Source organism: Amblyraja radiata, chromosome 28 (assembly GCF_010909765.2).
Source record: "Amblyraja radiata isolate CabotCenter1 chromosome 28, sAmbRad1.1.pri, whole genome shotgun sequence".
Classification (NCBI taxonomy): Eukaryota; Metazoa; Chordata; class Chondrichthyes; order Rajiformes; family Rajidae; genus Amblyraja; species Amblyraja radiata.
In genome coordinates this window covers 29,763,868-29,781,242 of record NC_045983.1, presented here as the reverse complement: position 1 = coordinate 29,781,242, position 17,375 = coordinate 29,763,868, and positions in this window count along the sequence as shown.

Sequence of the window (17,375 nt, the reverse complement as noted above, 5' to 3'; positions counted from 1 at the left end):
CACTGAGGATTTTGGCGACACGGGGAATTTTTGTTGTCTTGCAGCTGAGTTGAAAATATGTACGGTAGTCAGCTCTCTTTTCCACATCAGAGATTGAAACTAATCTGCAGCCCAGAATTTGTGGATGCAATACTGGAAATATTGTCAGCAGTTCTCGTTGAATGAGGTGCAATGATTTTATTTGGTGTAAGGATCTTTTAATTCCTGATAATCTAATGCATGATTAGAATCTAATTCCTTTGGAATATTTATTTCAAAGTTCCTTTGATTTTTAACACACTGAAACAAAATAATTTAAAAAAGATTTGTTACTTCATCTTCTACCTTAATCAATGCATGTTTATTTTCTCTGCCAAAATGCTTAAAAAATATGTTGGTTGGTGTTTAATGCAAAAAAAACCCAACTCGCTACATACTGTAAATTTGAAATAAAAGCTTAAAATGCAGGAAATATTCAGCTGTATGGGCAGCATCTGCAGGAGGAGTGAAACAATGACTTTTCATTGGTATGTTGTGTGTGGGTAACTCTTTTATGGGCATAGAGTGACACTGTGTGGAAACAGGCCCTTCAGCCCAACTTGCCCATACCAGCCAACATTTCCCAGCAACACTAGTCCCATCTGCCTGCGCTTGGTCCATATCCCTCCAAACTTGTCCTATCCATGCACCTAAAGCCCCTGTCCCACGAGGCGAGTTTACCCAAGAGCTCTCCCGAGTTAAGAATTTTTTTTTCACACTGTTGAAAAAACTTCACGAGTTTCCGTGTTTCCTGAGTACCTGCCATTAGCATTACGAGCCGCTACGAGACATCCACGAGCTCCAACGAACCCGCTACGTACATTCTACGTACTTACCACGAGTTTGATTTTTTTTTAAACTCGGGAGAGCTCTTGGGTAAATTTGCATCGTGGGACAGGGCTTTAACTGTTTCTTAAACGTTGGGATAGTCCCAGTCTCAACTACCTCCTCTGGCAGCTTGTTCCACACACCTACCACCCTTTGTGTGGAAAAAGTCACCCTTCAGATTCCTATTAAATCTTTTCCCCTTCACCTTGAACCTATGTCCTCTGGTCCTCGATTCCCCTACTCTTGGCAAGAGACTCTGTGCATCTACCCGATCTATAGCTCCAACCTTCTAGTCCTGGCATCATCCTTGTACATCTTCTGTGAACCCTTTCAAGCTTGACAATATCTTTCCTATAACATGGTGCCCTGCTCTATTCTATCTTCTTTTGCTGTCAGACAGAATTCTTTGTTCAGTGTATCCACTCAACCTATTTGATGGCAGCGTTGTAACCAGCCACCACAGTTCATGTTGAACAGGGAGCCTGACATCAAGTAAAGTTAGAAAAGAGAAAATCCATGCTGTAAAGTCTGTGAAAACATTTGTTTGCAAACTTCTAGAGATCAGTGGCGAGCACAGTCCTGAATGAAAAATGTGCTCGAGTCTTATTCCAGCTGTACAGTAACAGGAGTATGTAATTTATTCCCTTATAGTCCCATTCTGATCTATACTTTAACTCCCATTAATTCTGCTCTGGATAATCTGATCTCAGTGCCCTCTACAATTCTGGAATTTGGATCCTCCTGCAATGGTGTTTTTTTTTTCAATGTTGTGTGATCCAAGGTGATTTTACCTAGAGTAAATCATATCAGCAATCATTCCTTGGTGAAATCACAGCAACTTTGTGCAACCAAATAACATTAATCATGTAAAGCACACTTGAGCCCATACGAACATAAACTGGAGCTGCATTAGAACAGTCTCAGCAAAGCAAGCAAGACTACTGCCGTACTCTTAGTTTAAACATTCATAAGTTCTAGCTCGGAGCAGAATAAGGCCATTCGGCCTATCAAGTGTACTCCGCCATTCAATCCTGGCTGATCTATCTTTCCATTTCAACCCCATTCTCCTGCCTTCACCCCATTACCCCTGACACCCCTGACACCCTCACAAATCTGTCAATCTCCAACTTCAAAATATTAATTGACTTGGGCCCCCCAGCCGTCTGTGGAGCCGTCTAAAAGAACATCCTGCTGGCATTGGACGTCCTCAAGGATAGTTTGGAATTGAAGACAGACCACACAAACGACTCTTAATGTCGTCAAATTGTGCCGTAGCATCCAAGCAAGGTTGTTCCAGCAGGTAGTTGCTGAGCGCCACATTCAGTGGGTGTCCTTGTGTTGTCACCACTGGTAGCATTTAATCAATGGAGGGTTGGAATGTCCATTGCAGACAACTGAGAGAGCGTCCGAGACCACCGTGCTGAAGACATGGAAATGTCCATGGGGAAAGGCCTGCAGGCAGAAGATCTTCCAAGAGGTGACATTGTATCTGGTCCTCTCCGACCAGCAATGTTTTCACAGGCTCAGGTTTTCGAAGGCTGTTGTAACAGAGGCATGGCATTATTTTCAGCCACACTCTCAAGCTTGGAGTACTCTCTGAAGATTTTCTTTTTATCGAGTCCACACACAAGATTAGATGTTATTCAGCCAGAGCTGAACACATTTCTTGGCATCTGCATGCAATGGTGTGCGTGGTGGTGGAAAGATTGGTGAAAACAGGGCCGCCCAATGTGAAGGGGATGTAACACTTATCTTCCTGGCCCCTCGATCATTCCAGAGAGCCACTACTGTTTGTTGGTTTACTGCTCCGTTTGCTGCCCGATGCAGCATTATAGAAGTTACCCAGGGTCTTGAACATATGGATCAATGACGTTTCTAATTTAACGAGGGATAAGTGGTGTCAAGATCAGTAAGATTTGCTGGGATCTCTGGCATTCCACAAGTACTGGCAGCCCTCAGATTCCTGGAAGGGATCCGGATTTCAAAATTAACAGATTTCCAGATCATGATGTCTTCTGGTAATTCTAAGGACTCCTTTATTCGGAAAGAGCTAACACTATCCAACATTTTTTTGTGGACCACACTGCTCCAAGGGGTAAAGGACACCAAATACTGACGTGGTTGTTCTCACGTGTCTGTACTCCTGTCGTTCCAGATGAGCGAGATACAACACAAGCCATGCTGGTTTGAGGAAAGTGGTGGGCAATGGCGGTAGTCTCCTGTAGAAGATTCTGCTTCCTCCAACAGATGCTGAATCCTCACAGCTATGAGGTACAGGCTGCACAGCGCAGCACAATGGAGAGAACATCGTCACGATCAGTAATGTGTGAACTACAGTATATTTAAGAGGGAGTTAGATGTGGCCCTTGTGGCTAAAGGGATCAGGGGGTATGGAGAGAAGGCAGGATGATCAGCCATGATCATATTGAATGGCGGTGCAGGCTCGAAGAGCCGAATGGCCTACTCCTGCACCTATTTTCTGTGTTTCTAGAAAGAACTGCAGATGCTGTATGAAATCGAAGGTAGTCACAAAACGCGTCACCCATTCCTTCTCTCCATTGATGCTGCCTCACCCGCTGAGTCACTCCGGCATTTTGTGTCTACCGTCAAGATCAGTGAGATTTTTTTTGGCATTTCTGGCATTCCACATGTACAACGCAGCACAATGTGGAGAACATCTGATGCCTGAGAAAGAACAGCGAGGGGTCAGTCAACCAGAGTCATGAAGCAAATGCAGATGACCAGCAGGAACAAGAGGGGTGGAGGACAATGAAAGCTACCAAGGGATACATATGCTCAATGCCAGTAGCCCAGCGTTCCAGTTAAGATGTTGTTCAGGCAAGCTGTAAGTGATTCTCTTTTTGAGAGACACTTCTACTAAACATACTGCACAGAGTTTCCAATGCAAACCTTCACATTTCATCTGTTATCACCATTATAGTCCACCAATAAACCATTGAATGATCCCAGATATGGCATGGGCATCACACGCCTCAGCACTCGTGAGTAAGGCAAGGCAGCGCCTTTACCACCTCAGGCAATTGAGGAAATTCATAGTGTCTCCGAGGATCCTCCAGTGCTTCTACGCAGCGGCGGTGGAAAGCATCTTGCCCGGGAACATTACCATCTGGTTTGGGAATTGCTCTGCCAAGGACAAGAAGGCTCTGCAGAGAGTAGTGCGTTCGGCCGAACGCACTATGGGAACTTCACTTGCCCCCCTGCAGGAACTATACATCAGGAGGTGCAACTCCAGAGCCAACAATACCATGAGAGACCCCTTCCACCCCTGCAACGGACTGTTCCAGCTGCTACGGTCAGGCAAACGCCTCCGTTGCCATGCGGTGAGAACGAAGAGGTTGAGAAGGAGTTTCTTCCCAGAGGCCATTCGGACTGTAAACGCCTATCTCACCAGGGACTAACTCTACTGAACGTTTTTCCTTCCATTATTTATTATGTAAAAGAATATGTGTGTTATGATTGTGTTTATAGTTTGTTTGGTTGTTTGGTTGTTTGTCTTTTTGCACAAAGGTCCGCGAGCATTGCCACTTTCATTTCACTGCACATCTCGTATGTGTATGTTACAAATAAACTTGACTTGACTTGACTTGATGATACATCGGTTTTCAGATCCACTGGCAATGACTGGTGGCACAGTGGTGCAGCGGTAGAGTTGTTGCCTCACAGTACCAGAAACCTGGATTGGTACGGTCTCACTGTGACTGCGTTGGTTTTCTCTGGATGCTCAGTTTTCCTCCCACACTCCAAAGACGTACAGGTTTGTAGGTCACAAAATTGCTGGGTAAACTCAGCGGGTGCAGCAGCATCTATGGAGCGAAGGAAATAGGCGACGTTTCGGCCCGAAACGTCGCCTATTTCCTTCGCTCCATAGATGCTGCTGCACCCGCTGAGTTTCCCCAGCAATTTTGTGTACCTTCGATATTCCAGCATCTGCAGTTCCCTTTTGAACAGGTTTGTAGGTCAATTGGTTTAGTTAAAATTGTAAGTTGTCCTTGGTGTGTAGGATAGTGTTAGTGTATGGGGTGATCGCTGGTCGGCACGGACTCGGTGGGCCGAAGGTCCTGTGTATCTCTGTAAAAACTAAAACCAAAGACCATATGGTGTCAGTGAATGGATCCTGTTCTGATTCCTTCAATGACTTGGTACAGCATCTCAGTATGTCCTGATTAAGGCAACCTCATGGATGGCATTCTGACCTCTCCACAAAATGGAATATTCTCAGCGGATCGCCACACTGCAGGTGTAGACAGCGACCAAGAGCTGGAAGACTTCAGCGTACAGTTCAACACTGGGTCTGGTCATTCAGCAGTTACACAGAAATACTTGACAACAACACCCAGCGCAATAAATGAATGATTTTGTGGAAGGAAGATTCAGCGAGGAGCTAACATTTGAAGACAATTAAGTCAATGCACCTTTATTCATGAGAAATTCTTCATGAAATTCTTCATTATGTTTGGCAGGGTCATTGTGGGCCAAAGGGCCTGTTTCTGTGCTGCGTTCTATGTTCTTAAAGTGTGGAAACGTACACCTTCAGATTCAGGGACAGTTTCTTGCCAGCTGTTATCCGCCAACGGAACCAACTCATCAACAACTAGGGAGCGGTCCTGATCTACTGTCTATCTCAGGACTATCTTTAATCAGACTTTACTGGACTTTATCTTGCAATAAACATTATTCTCTTTATCTGTACACTGTGGCTCGATTGTAATCATGTATAGCCTTTCTACCGGCTGGTTAGCATGTAACAAAAAGCTTCTCACTGTACCTCGATACATTTGTCAATAAACTAAATTAGTGTGGCTGAATTCAAGGTATTGAACCATTTGACGATGTACAAAGGGGAAGAACTGATGTCAACACTCTACCTCATTGATGTTCACTATTTACCTCACTATCTACTTCATTGGTGACCTTCGGACTATCTGTGTCTTTACTGGCTTTACCTTGCACCGAATGTTATTCCCTTATCAAGTATCTATACACTGTAGATGGCTCAATTATAATCATGTATTGTCTTTCCGCTGACTGGTTAGCACGCGACAAAAGCTTTTCACTGTACCTCGCTACACGCGACAATAAACTAAACTCAGCTGATAAAGTTTCAGTGTCAGACACAGTGTCACAATCCTTACTGCTCACTACAATTGGGTGTGATCACTGCAGTGTCAACACTATCCTGCTCCAGCAATCACTTCTGACTCACGCAGACATTCGTCTTGCCTTTAATCGCCTCCATAAAGAGGAGCTGCTTACCGAAAGGGGCTGCTCCTTGCCTACTGGCTGCACTTCACACCCACCATCCTCATCTTTGGACTCCCTGTGCATAGGGGAGAGGGTGGGGCTGAAGATGTCCTGGTTGGGTTGCTCCTGGGCCTGGCCAAGCTGGCCATCAGCGAGTCACGGCGGCAAGCGGAAGAGGGCTCTGCCCGAGCCGGCTGCCCGCCCCCTTTTTATTTGTTTTACTTGTACTATGGTGGTGGGTTTTGTTTTGAATCATTTTGAATCATTTAGTATTGTGCATAATATTGTAAATAATTGTATAAATTATTTTTGGTTTAAAATAAAGAGGAGCTGCTAGAAAATGTCTGGCATTGAGCAGTTCAAGGGCGGCACGGTGAAGCAGCGGTAGAGTTGCTGCCTTAAAGCACTACCTGCGCCAGAGATCCGGGCTCGATCCCGACTACAGGTGCTGTCTGTATGGAGTTTCTACACTCTCCCCGTGACCATGTGGGTTTGCTCCGAGATTGTTGGTTTCCTCCCACACTCCAAAGACGTACAGCTTTGAAGGTTAATTGGCTTGGTATGAATATAAATTGTCCCTAGTGTGTGTAGGATAGTGCGGGGATCGCTGGTCGGTGTGGGCCGAAGGGCCTGTTTCTGCGCTGTATCTCTACAGCGCGGAAAGTTGTTTCACCAGGCAACCTTATTCGTAGGCCTCAGTCCCTCTGTCACAGATTGTTATGTTGGTTTGGGGAGAGGAAATCAATCAGCATAGAAGCTTCCAAGGGAGGGATCATTTCACGTTGAAGGTCATTCATTGTCACAATAACACGGCAGTTGTTACATCAGTTAATTTATGATACAACCGAGCACTGTGTTGCAGTCAAGCAAACATTTTTATTTGCAATGCCCCCCTCATCATTTAAAAGCAATCATGGTTTTCCTCGAACATGTTGATCTCAAAGACATCACGGGACGACAGATGGCACAATGGGCTAAGTGTTCGGCTGGCAACCGGAAAGTAGCCGGTTCGAATCCCACTTGGAGTGCATACTGTCGTTGTGTCCTTGGGCAAGACACTTCACCCACCTTTGCCTGTGTGTGAATGTGTGTGAATGTGTGTGAGTGATTGGTGGTGGTCGGAGGGGCCATAGGCGCAGATTGGCAGCCACGCTTCCGTCAGTCTGCCCCAGGGCAGCTGTGGCTACAGAAGTAGCTTACCACCACCGAGTGTGACTGAGGAGTGAATGAATAATGCGATGTAAAGCGCCTTGAGTATTCGAAAGGCGCTATATAAATCCCATCCATTATTATTATTATTATCACAACGAGAATCTTGTGTCGATAGGAACTGCAGATGCTGGTTTACTTCAAAGATAGATGCAAAATGCTGGAGTAACTCAGAGGGTCAGGCAACGACTCTGGAGAAAAGGAATAGGTGACGTTATCGGGTTGAGACCCTTCTTCAGACTGAAGTCTATGTGTATAAAAATGCAAATCTTCTTAAAAACTTGCCCCTCTCACCTTAAAGCCGTGATCTCTGGTCTTTGACATATCTACTCTGGGAAAAAGTTCCAAACTGTCCACCCTATCTATGCCTCTCATAATTGTATAAACTTCTATCAGATCTCTCCTCAGCCTCAGGCATCTATTGTTTTATTTTTCCAAAAGTGTTGTGTGCAATTCCAGATTTCCATTACCTCACATATCACTTCAAAATGTCCTGATTCAGCATTTGAAAATGAAATGGCCTTATTCAGGATATCCACTGCACCTATCCATCTTGAACAGTGTCCCTCTATCTCCATCTCCCACCCACTTACCCCTCATTTCCCATCACTTCATCCACCGAATAATTGCGAGATGATTTCTTTCTACCGACGCTACTATATTTTTATATGTATTAACTCCTTTAATTAGAACACCCATTAATATTTCAGAACTTCAGGAAATATGAATCAATTATTCAATAAAAAAAAAAAAAAAAAAAAAAAATTATTATTCAATCAGGCTCTTCCTGCCCTCTTGAATCTATTTTGTTGAACGTGCTTAAGTCTTAAGTCTTGAAAAATGAGCATCGTACTTCAAAAGAATCCTAACAAAGGCTCTATATTATTGAAGGAAAAATGCGATGGGTTGTTGTTGGTCATTTCTGCGGTTACTGTATATTACATTTTACAGGTGCTTTGTTCAGGAACGACAAGCAAATCAATTTACAAAGTTAGAAAAGGAAATCTTGCAAAAAATTAATAATTAATAATAATTAAAATCTTCATGTAAAAAGATATCAAGAGAGAAATTAAATGCAGAGTTTTACACTGATGAAGCCTTTGAAATTACTTTTATTGGATTCCCATCTTTACAGTAGATGTATTGGTTTCAAGTCTTTGACCCCCGGAATGGTGACACATATCTCAACATCCATTTTCCCCCTTGTGTTTATGCCTAGAACACCTTTGGCTGTGATGTGGTAACAAATGCTGGCATTGGAGAGGGTCCAGAGGAGGTTTACAAGAATGATCTCAGGAATGATTGGGTTAACATATAACGAGCCTTTGACAGCAATGAGCCTGCACTCGCTGGAGTTTTGAAGGATGAGTGGGAGTCTGATTTGAGAATTAAGGGACAAAAGTTTAGGGGCAACATGAGGGGGAACTTCTTTACTCAGAGAGTGGTAGCTGTGTGGAATGAGCTTCCAGTGGAAGTGGTGAAGGCAGGTTCGTTTTTATCATTTAAAAATAAATTGGATAGGTATATGGATGGGAAAGGAATGGAGGGTTATGGTCCGAGTGCAGGTAGATGGGACTAGGTGAGAGTAAGTGTTCGGCACGGACTAGAAGGGCCGAGATGGCCTGTTTCTGTGCTGTAATTGTTATATGGTTATATGGGTCCTCATTGAGACTTACCGAAAAGCTAAAGGCCTTGATAGAGTAGATGTGGAGGGGATGTTTCCATTAGTGGGAGAGTTTAAGACCAGCGGCCTCAGAATAAAAGGGCGTACCTTTAGAAAAGAGATGACTAGGAATCTCTTTAGTCAGAGGGTGGTGCATCTGTGGAATTCATTGCTGCCGAAGGCTGTGGAGACCAATTCAATGGATATATTCCTATAATTATTGGTTCACAGCAGGAGGCTAATTAAGAGATTTGCTTTGGAAACTGACATGGCAAATCTCTTCTGACACTTGTAAAGTAGATTATCTTGTACGTTTTCAAGTGGTAAAGCACTTTGATTTCTCTGTAGATATATTCAGCAGGTTTAATTAGTGATATAATGAATTCTAAAATTAAACCTTGAAGCGACCCACTTCGAACTTGCAGTTGAGAACAAAGTTAGAGGCCATCCAACCTCAATCCCCACCCTTGTCGTGTCTTCGCCATCCCTCTGACCTCCCCCTTTCTGATACAGAACGGTCTGTCCTCAGCAGAGGCCTCACTTTTGTTCCCCTCCGCCCCCGCCTCAACAAGTTCTGGAACATTAATTTCAAGTAACCCTAGTTTTCCCTCTCTCTCCATCCCCTCTCCCTTTCCCAGTTCTACTAGTCTTACTGTCTCCGACTACATTTTATCTCTGTACCGCCCACTCCCCTGACATCAGTCTGAAGAAGGGTTTCGACCCGAAACGTCACCCATTCCTTCTCTCCAGAGATGCTGCCTGTCCCGCTGAGTTACTCCAGCATTTTGTGTCTTTCTTAGAGGCCATCATTGTAAGGTGGTCACCAAAAAAGCACACAGTGAATTCAAATAAAATGGGGTGCGGTTAGGTCAAGGGTTTACCCCCACGTCATTCTGTGAAAATAAACCCCTTATTTAATCACACACCATCCCTTCCCTCTCAGGTGTTCTCTTATGAGTAAATATTAAACGCTAGATGCAGATTATTCCCGATGTTGGGGAAGTCCAGAACAAGGGGTCACAGTTTAAGGATAAGGGGGAAATCTTTTAGGACCGAGATAAGAAAATCATTTTTTACACAGAGAGTGGTGAATCTGTGGAATTCTCTGGCACAGAAGGTAATTGAGGCCAGTTCATTGGCTATATTTAAGAGGGAGTTGGATGTGGCCCTTGTGGCTAAAGGGATCAGGGGGTATGGAGAGAAGGCAGGTACAGCATGATCATATTGAATGGCGGTGCAGGCTCCAAGGGCCGAATGGCCTACTCCTGCCCCTATTTTCTATGTTTAAATGTACCAATAACATCCCATTTGGAAAAGTCTAATGTTAGAGGGCATAGCTCTAAGTGAGAGGGGTGAAGTCTAAAGGAGATGTGTGGGGCAACTTTTCTACACAGGGTGGTGAGTGCTGGGGTTGGTTGTTGAGGCAGATACATAGTGGCATTTAAGAGACATTTGGATAGGCATATGGATATGCAGTGAATGAAGGGGTATGAATTATGTGCAGGAAGATGAGAGATTATCTTGGTATCATGGTCGGCACAGACTTTGTGAGCCAAAGGGTTGAGGTTCTTGTGCTGTATTCTTCTATGTTTTATGTTGGTCCAGGTGACACAACCAGAGAGCAGTGCTGAGCTACCTGTTTGGTGACCCTCGGACTATCCTTGATCGGACTTTGTGTCTATACACTGCAAATGGCTTGATTGTAATCATGTATAGTCTTTCTGCTGACTGGATAGCACGCAACAAAAGCTTTTCACTGTACCTCGGTACACGTGACAGTAAACTAAACAGAACCTACCACCTTGATGCAATCATCCCAAAAAGTAAAAGAGTCATTTAGCCTTGCAAACCCCACCCACGAAGTGTTCTCCAAGAGCTAGGGGTGGCATGGTGGAGCAGCGGTAGAGTTGCTGCCTTCAGCGCAAGAGACCTGGGTTCGATCCTGATGACGGGTGCTTGTCTGTAGGGGGATTGTACGTTCTCCCCGTGACTTGCGTGGGTTCAAGGTCCAAGGTTTAAAGGTCAGTTTATTGTCACATGTACCAATTAAGGTACATTGAAATTTGAGTTGCCATACAGCCATACTAATTTTACTATTATCTCCCACACTCCAAAGACGTACAGATTGATGTAGGTTAATTGGCTTGTCCCGAGTGTGTGTGGGATAGTGTTATTGTGCGGGGATCGCTGGTCAGTCGGGACTCGATGTGTCGAAGGGCCTGTTTCAGCGCTGTATCTCGAAGCTAATGGTTATTTACAATTTATGGGTTTTGAATGAATGAATGAATGAATAAGTTTATTGGCCAAGTATTCACATACAAGGAATTTGCCTTGATGCTCCGCCCGCAAGTGACAACTTGACATACAGTGAGTTAGTTACGGTTGTTGTTGAGTGATGATTTTATAATAAATGTACCGGGAAAGAAAGGATAAACATATGAGAAAGAAAGGGTGAAGAACAACACATTGGATGAAGGAGGAAGGGTGGATCCTCAAATGGAACATTAACGTGATCTCAGACCGATCAAATCCCTCCACTTCCATCTATTCTATCTAATATAGTTATTTCTGTCCCTGCACTCATTTTAAAAAACATCTATCAATGAATAAGCTTCGAATTAATTTGCAAGTGTAATCAGCACCAAGTCAATGATGAAAGGTTGCTAATTTGGAAAAGTTGAAAGGGAAATGGATTTTAGCATGATTATTGATCACCCACCAGTTGCCAGACATTTTGAAGCTGCTATCAACAAAATTAGTTAAGTCTAGAAACTCTCTCAAAGGCTTTGGGCTCTTTTAAGACTATTTCATTTTGACCTGTATAGATTATTGGTGGGGTGACATTTGGAATAGTGTAGTAATTGGCAAGGACAATCATGTGTTGACCCATGTGATGAAAGAACGGGTTGACTGGGCTTGTATTCACTGGAATTTAGAAGGATGAGAGGGAATCTTATAGAAACATATCCATTCTTAAAGGATTGGAAGGCTAGATGGTGCTGGCTCGGGGCCGAATGGCCTACTCCTGCACCTATTTTTCTGTTTTTATGGTGGTGATAGTTCAGAAAAGAGAAGATTGTGGGAAATTGGGCTCACATTTACGAGGAGAAACTTTGCAAGCTGAAGCAAGAGAAAAGAAAATTATAGGTGTTGAGAGATACAGATATAGGTGTGAGGTCTGAAGAAGGGTCCCGACCAAAAACGTCACCTACTCCTTTTCTCCAGAGATGATGTCTGACCCGCTGAGTTATTTCAGCTTTTTGTGTCTATCTTCGGTTTAAACCAGCATCTGCAGTTCCTCCCTGCACATCGGGGGGGTGAGCATTTTTTTTGACTTATGTTCTAATTACGGAATTGAATGTCATTGTTTCAAAATTAACCTTAAATTAAGTTAAAGATCAGAATAAATTAGACCCCCAACCTGTGCAATGTTGTTGATAGGTGAGATGATTCACAGTTTGAAAGCAATTGAAACAGACTATTAAATTAACTATTAAAAGCAACTCATTAAATATTTTCCCAGGATTGAGCTCGGCGTTTAAAGAGTTACGCATGTGAAGAAATGAGTGAAGTCTTCAGGGCACAATAATTCTTGTGGTTCAAAGGTGGAAATGAGAATGCCAGAGTCACGCATAAATAACAAATGCATTATCAAGGGAGGATTAGACTAATTAAAGACCTAAAAGGCAATATAGATTGTGCATGGCATTCTAATTGAGTAATTTAAATCTTTAACTAGATAAGAGAACGTTGCCAATGTAGCGAGTCGGTAAAGACAGAAGCAGTAGTGCCATTAGATAGGATAATAGATGTTCAATGGCGCCTTATTGTCATGTGTACCTCACGTGTGTAAACAGAATTTCATTTTTTTGCTCACAGTTTAGTGACATTAACACAATCATACTAAGTATAAGAGTGTGAACTAGTAGGCCACACTGAGACCATATGCACGAGTCCCCATGTTTTGGCCGCCATCTTGTACACTTCAAGTCCAAAATGTAACAAAAAATGTTCAGAGTCTTAACTTGGCCATAAAGGCCCGTTTCCCCGGCGATGGATCTGGGCAGGGGTGGTCCTGGCCTTGCGATATATGCCCGATGTCCGTTATAGCAACTCCGCTGCTCCTTGCTGTGCGATTATAATAGATCAAGATGAGATATTTAAGAGGTTGCCAGTCCTCACTATAAAGAATTCAGCCACTCCAATAATGTGGTGGCGAGGATCCTAAGGGCTGAAGCTGCAGAGAATTAAGTCATCATGTTTCATTCTTGGAGACACAAGAGATTGCAGATTGCAGATGGTGCTTTAAAAAAAAGCAATCTGCTGGAGGGACTCTATAACAGATTTCAGCGCCTGCAGTGACTTGTGTCCCTGCTCATCACCTTCCTGCCTCAGTCTCTACCTTCACTCTCTCCTTCTCGTACCTTGCTCTGTCTGCCCTTTTCTTTACATTCTTATTTTTCTCTTCTCCATATCTGTTTTCACCTATCATCATCGCCAGCTGCTGTGTGCCAGTTCCTCCCCCTCCTTCGCTACCCTCTCCCTCCCCCTACCTGCTCCCACCGGCCCATCGTTCCTCCCACCCCTCATGTGGTGCCACCTATCCTGCCAGCCCCTGTCTCTCACCTCTCTTTGTACCAGCTATTGTCTCTCTACACTCTCCTACATGGATAGGACAGGTTTGGAGGGATATGGGCCAAAGGCAGGCAGGTGGGATAAGTGTAGATGGGACATGTTGGTCGGCGTGGGAAAGTTGGCATGTTTCCACGCATGACTATGATTCACTCGCTGCAGGGTCTTGACCTGAAACATTGACCATCCTCTACCTCCACAGATGCTGCCTGACCTGCTTCTTCATCTTCTTGCGTATGTCACGCACAGCCTAAAGTTGTAAGGCAACGTGTTCTGTTTGACCTGTTTGTGCACGCCAGGTTGATTGCATTCGTTGAAACAGGGTGGACCACGTGAAGGTTGCAATCTCCCACCCTGACCTGCTGAGTTCCTTCAGCATTTGTGTTTAAGAAGGAACTGCAGACGCTGGAAAATCGAAGGTGCACAAAAATGCTGGAGAAACTAAGCGGGTGCAGCAGCATCTATGGAGCGAAGGAGAGGCATACCTGAGTTCCTTCAGCAGTTTGTTTCTTATCTTCCATTCCTCTTTGTATGGGGCTGGTGCTACAAGACCGGAACGTTTTGAATATTGTACCACCTTCCTAAAAATAGGGTAGAAACATAACTTTGTTAACTAAAGGCCATTAAGCTTAACAGCGGTGGGCATACATTTGGTAGCTGACATAATATTCAAGTTACATTTGACTGACTTGATTCTTTGATAATTAACAGAATGGGTTTTCTTGAGGTAGTATGATTTGTGCTGTTTGAAGACTTATAACACAGTATCACATTATACATGTTTGCAGAATTAATGTCAACAAAACCACTGTAACAATGTCATTGAGGGAAATAAAATAGGCTAAAGGACAATGGTGAACTCTTCTTTCTTGAATGGTAAGAATATCACCAGGGGGTACTAAAACCATCATTTTATATATTATGTAATTATATTATATATTCCTTATGTTCTATGTTTCTATAGATAGAGCTCTAGGGGCTAGTGGAATCAAGGGATATGGGGAGAAGGCAGGCATGGGTTATTGATTGGGGACGATCAGCCATGATCACAATGAATGGCGTTGTTGACGAAGGGCCGAATGGCCTCCTCCACCTATTTTCTCTATGTTTCTATGTAAAATTATTAATATTTTAATAATCTGGATATTAATATACACAGTCATAAGGTCATAAGGAACAGTGGAATTAGACCATTTGGCCCATCATGTCTACTCCACCAATCAATCACGACTGATCTATCTCTCCCTCCTAACCCCGTTCCCCTGCCTTCTCCCCATAATCTCTTGACACCCGTACTAATCAAGAATCTCTGCCTTAAAAATATTCCTTGACTTGACCTCCACAGCCTTCTGTGGCAAAGAATTCCACAGATTCACCACCCTCTGACTAAAGAAATTTCTCCTCATCTCCTTCCTTAAAGAATGTCCTTTAATTCTGAATGTTGTGGATGATGAGGCTTGTGGTAAACATTGAGGAAGAATAGTGACAAGCTTCAGGAAGGTGTAGGCTGCTAGTGGAATGCACTGACATGTGCCAAATTACATTGGAACAATCTGAAATATCAAAGGATGGATTTGAAGTCCATAAAGGAAAAGCAAGTTGCCACGTTGAGAATGTCCTGGCTAACAAGTTGCATAGAGGTAGGATAGATAAGGTAAGAAAGGGAAGTTTTTATCAAGCCTAGTTATATAGCATAGAAACAGGCCCTTTGGCCCAACTCACCAATACCGATCTCAGCTGGTTCAATTTTCCTGCATTTGGTCCATATCCCTCTAAACCTCTACTATTCATGTACCTATGTCCCCCCTTCCCCTCCCCTTCCCAGCACTCCCACAGCCAACTGTCTCCGCCTCTTCCTTTCTTCTTCCCGCCCGCCCCCACCTCCACATCAGTCCGAATCCAACCTTCCTGTACTGGGCATCCTCCATGGCCAGAGTGAGTCCCACCATAAATTGGAGGAGCAACACCTCATATTTCGCTTGGGCAGTTTACACCCCAATGGTATGAACATTGACTTCTCCAATTTCAGGTAGTCCTTGCTTTCTCCCTCCTTCCCCTCCCCTTCCCAGCTCTCCCACAGCCAACTGTCTCCGCATCTTCCTTTCTTCATCCTGCCCCCCCACATCGGTCTCGACCCGAAACGTCGCCTATTTCCTTCGCTCCATAGATGCTGCCTCACCCGCTGAGTTTCTCCAGCATTTTTGTCTACCTTCAATTTTTCCAGCATCTGTTCTTTCTTAAACATGTACCTATCCAAGTGTCTTTTAAATGTTGTTATTGTAGCTACCTCAACTACCTCCTCTGGCAGCTCGGTCCATATACCCGCTACTGGTTGAGTGAAAAAATTGCCCCTCAGGATTCTATTAAATCATTCCCCTTCTCACCTTAAACTCATGTCCTCTGGTTCTTGATTCTCCTGCCTTAAATAAAAGACTCAGTATTTCGATACTTCAGAAAGCATAGCAGAGTACAGAAAATAAAAGGTGAAATTAAAAGAGAAATTAAGAAAGCAAAGACATGAGACAAATACCGTGAGATAAAGTGAAAGAAAATCAGCAAACATTAACAAAACATATAAAGATCAAGAACATAGTTAAGAAATGGGTGGTGGTTAGTTTACCTTTTGGTCTCTCTGCGTAGCACAAGGGTGCAGTTTTCATAGAAGCAAGGAGCAACAGATGCTGGTTAATACACAAAAGGACACAAAGTGCTGGAGTAACTCAGCAGGTCAGGCTGCACCTCTGGAAAACATGGATAGATGACATTTCGGGTCTCAAGCCAGCATAGATACAGGTTTTTTTCACTGGGTCTATGCCGAACATTGGTCACCTGTTCACACTAGTTCTATGTTATCCCACTTTTGCCTCCACTCCCGACACACCAAGGGCAACTTACAGAGGCCAACATCTCTGGGGTGTGGGAGGAAAGCAGAGGAAACCTGGAGCAAACCCACGTGGTCGCAGGGAGAACGTGCAAACACCCCACAGACAGTATCCGACATCAGGACTGAGCACAGGTTTCAGGCACGGTTTGAATTCATACTTTACAGCTGACTTTATGAAATAAATGCCATTGTTGTTGTTAAAGGGCTAAGGTTTTGCTGTTTTGGATGAGATAAACTGAATAGAAGTATTGAAGGCTTTGGCATATTTGAAATAGATAAATTGCCAGGTTGTATATTCGAAGCTGATAAAAAGAAGCAAGGAAGGAGATTTTGTGGATCTGACCATCATAATAATTACATCCGAGGTACAAGAGTAGTGCGAGGGATTGTTAGTTATATGTTCATTTAATAAAGGGAGGATTTAATTTAAGGCATAATTTAAGTAATCAAAGTCTAGTCATTTTAACTTTGTTGGTGGACTAATTGTTGTAATCAATTCTTAGAACAAGGTAATCCTTCTTTTGGAAAGGCACAAATTGATTGAGAATGATCAATACTTCTTTGTTAAGGAAATGTTGAGTCAGACTAACTTGACCGATTTTTGTGCAAATGATAGGGTGGATGGTTGTGGACAGTTTGTTGTGATCTTCGTGGATTTTGGCCAGGCCTTTGACAAGGTTCCACTTGATTAAAATTGAGAGTGACAAATAGACAATAGGTGCAGGAGTAGGCCATTCAGCCCTTCGAGCCAGCACCACCATTCAATGTGATCATGGCTGATCATCCACAATCAGTACCCCGTTCCTGCCTTCTCCCCATATCCCCTGACTCCGCTATCTTTAAGAGCCCTGTCAAGCTCTCTCTTGAAAGTATCCAGAG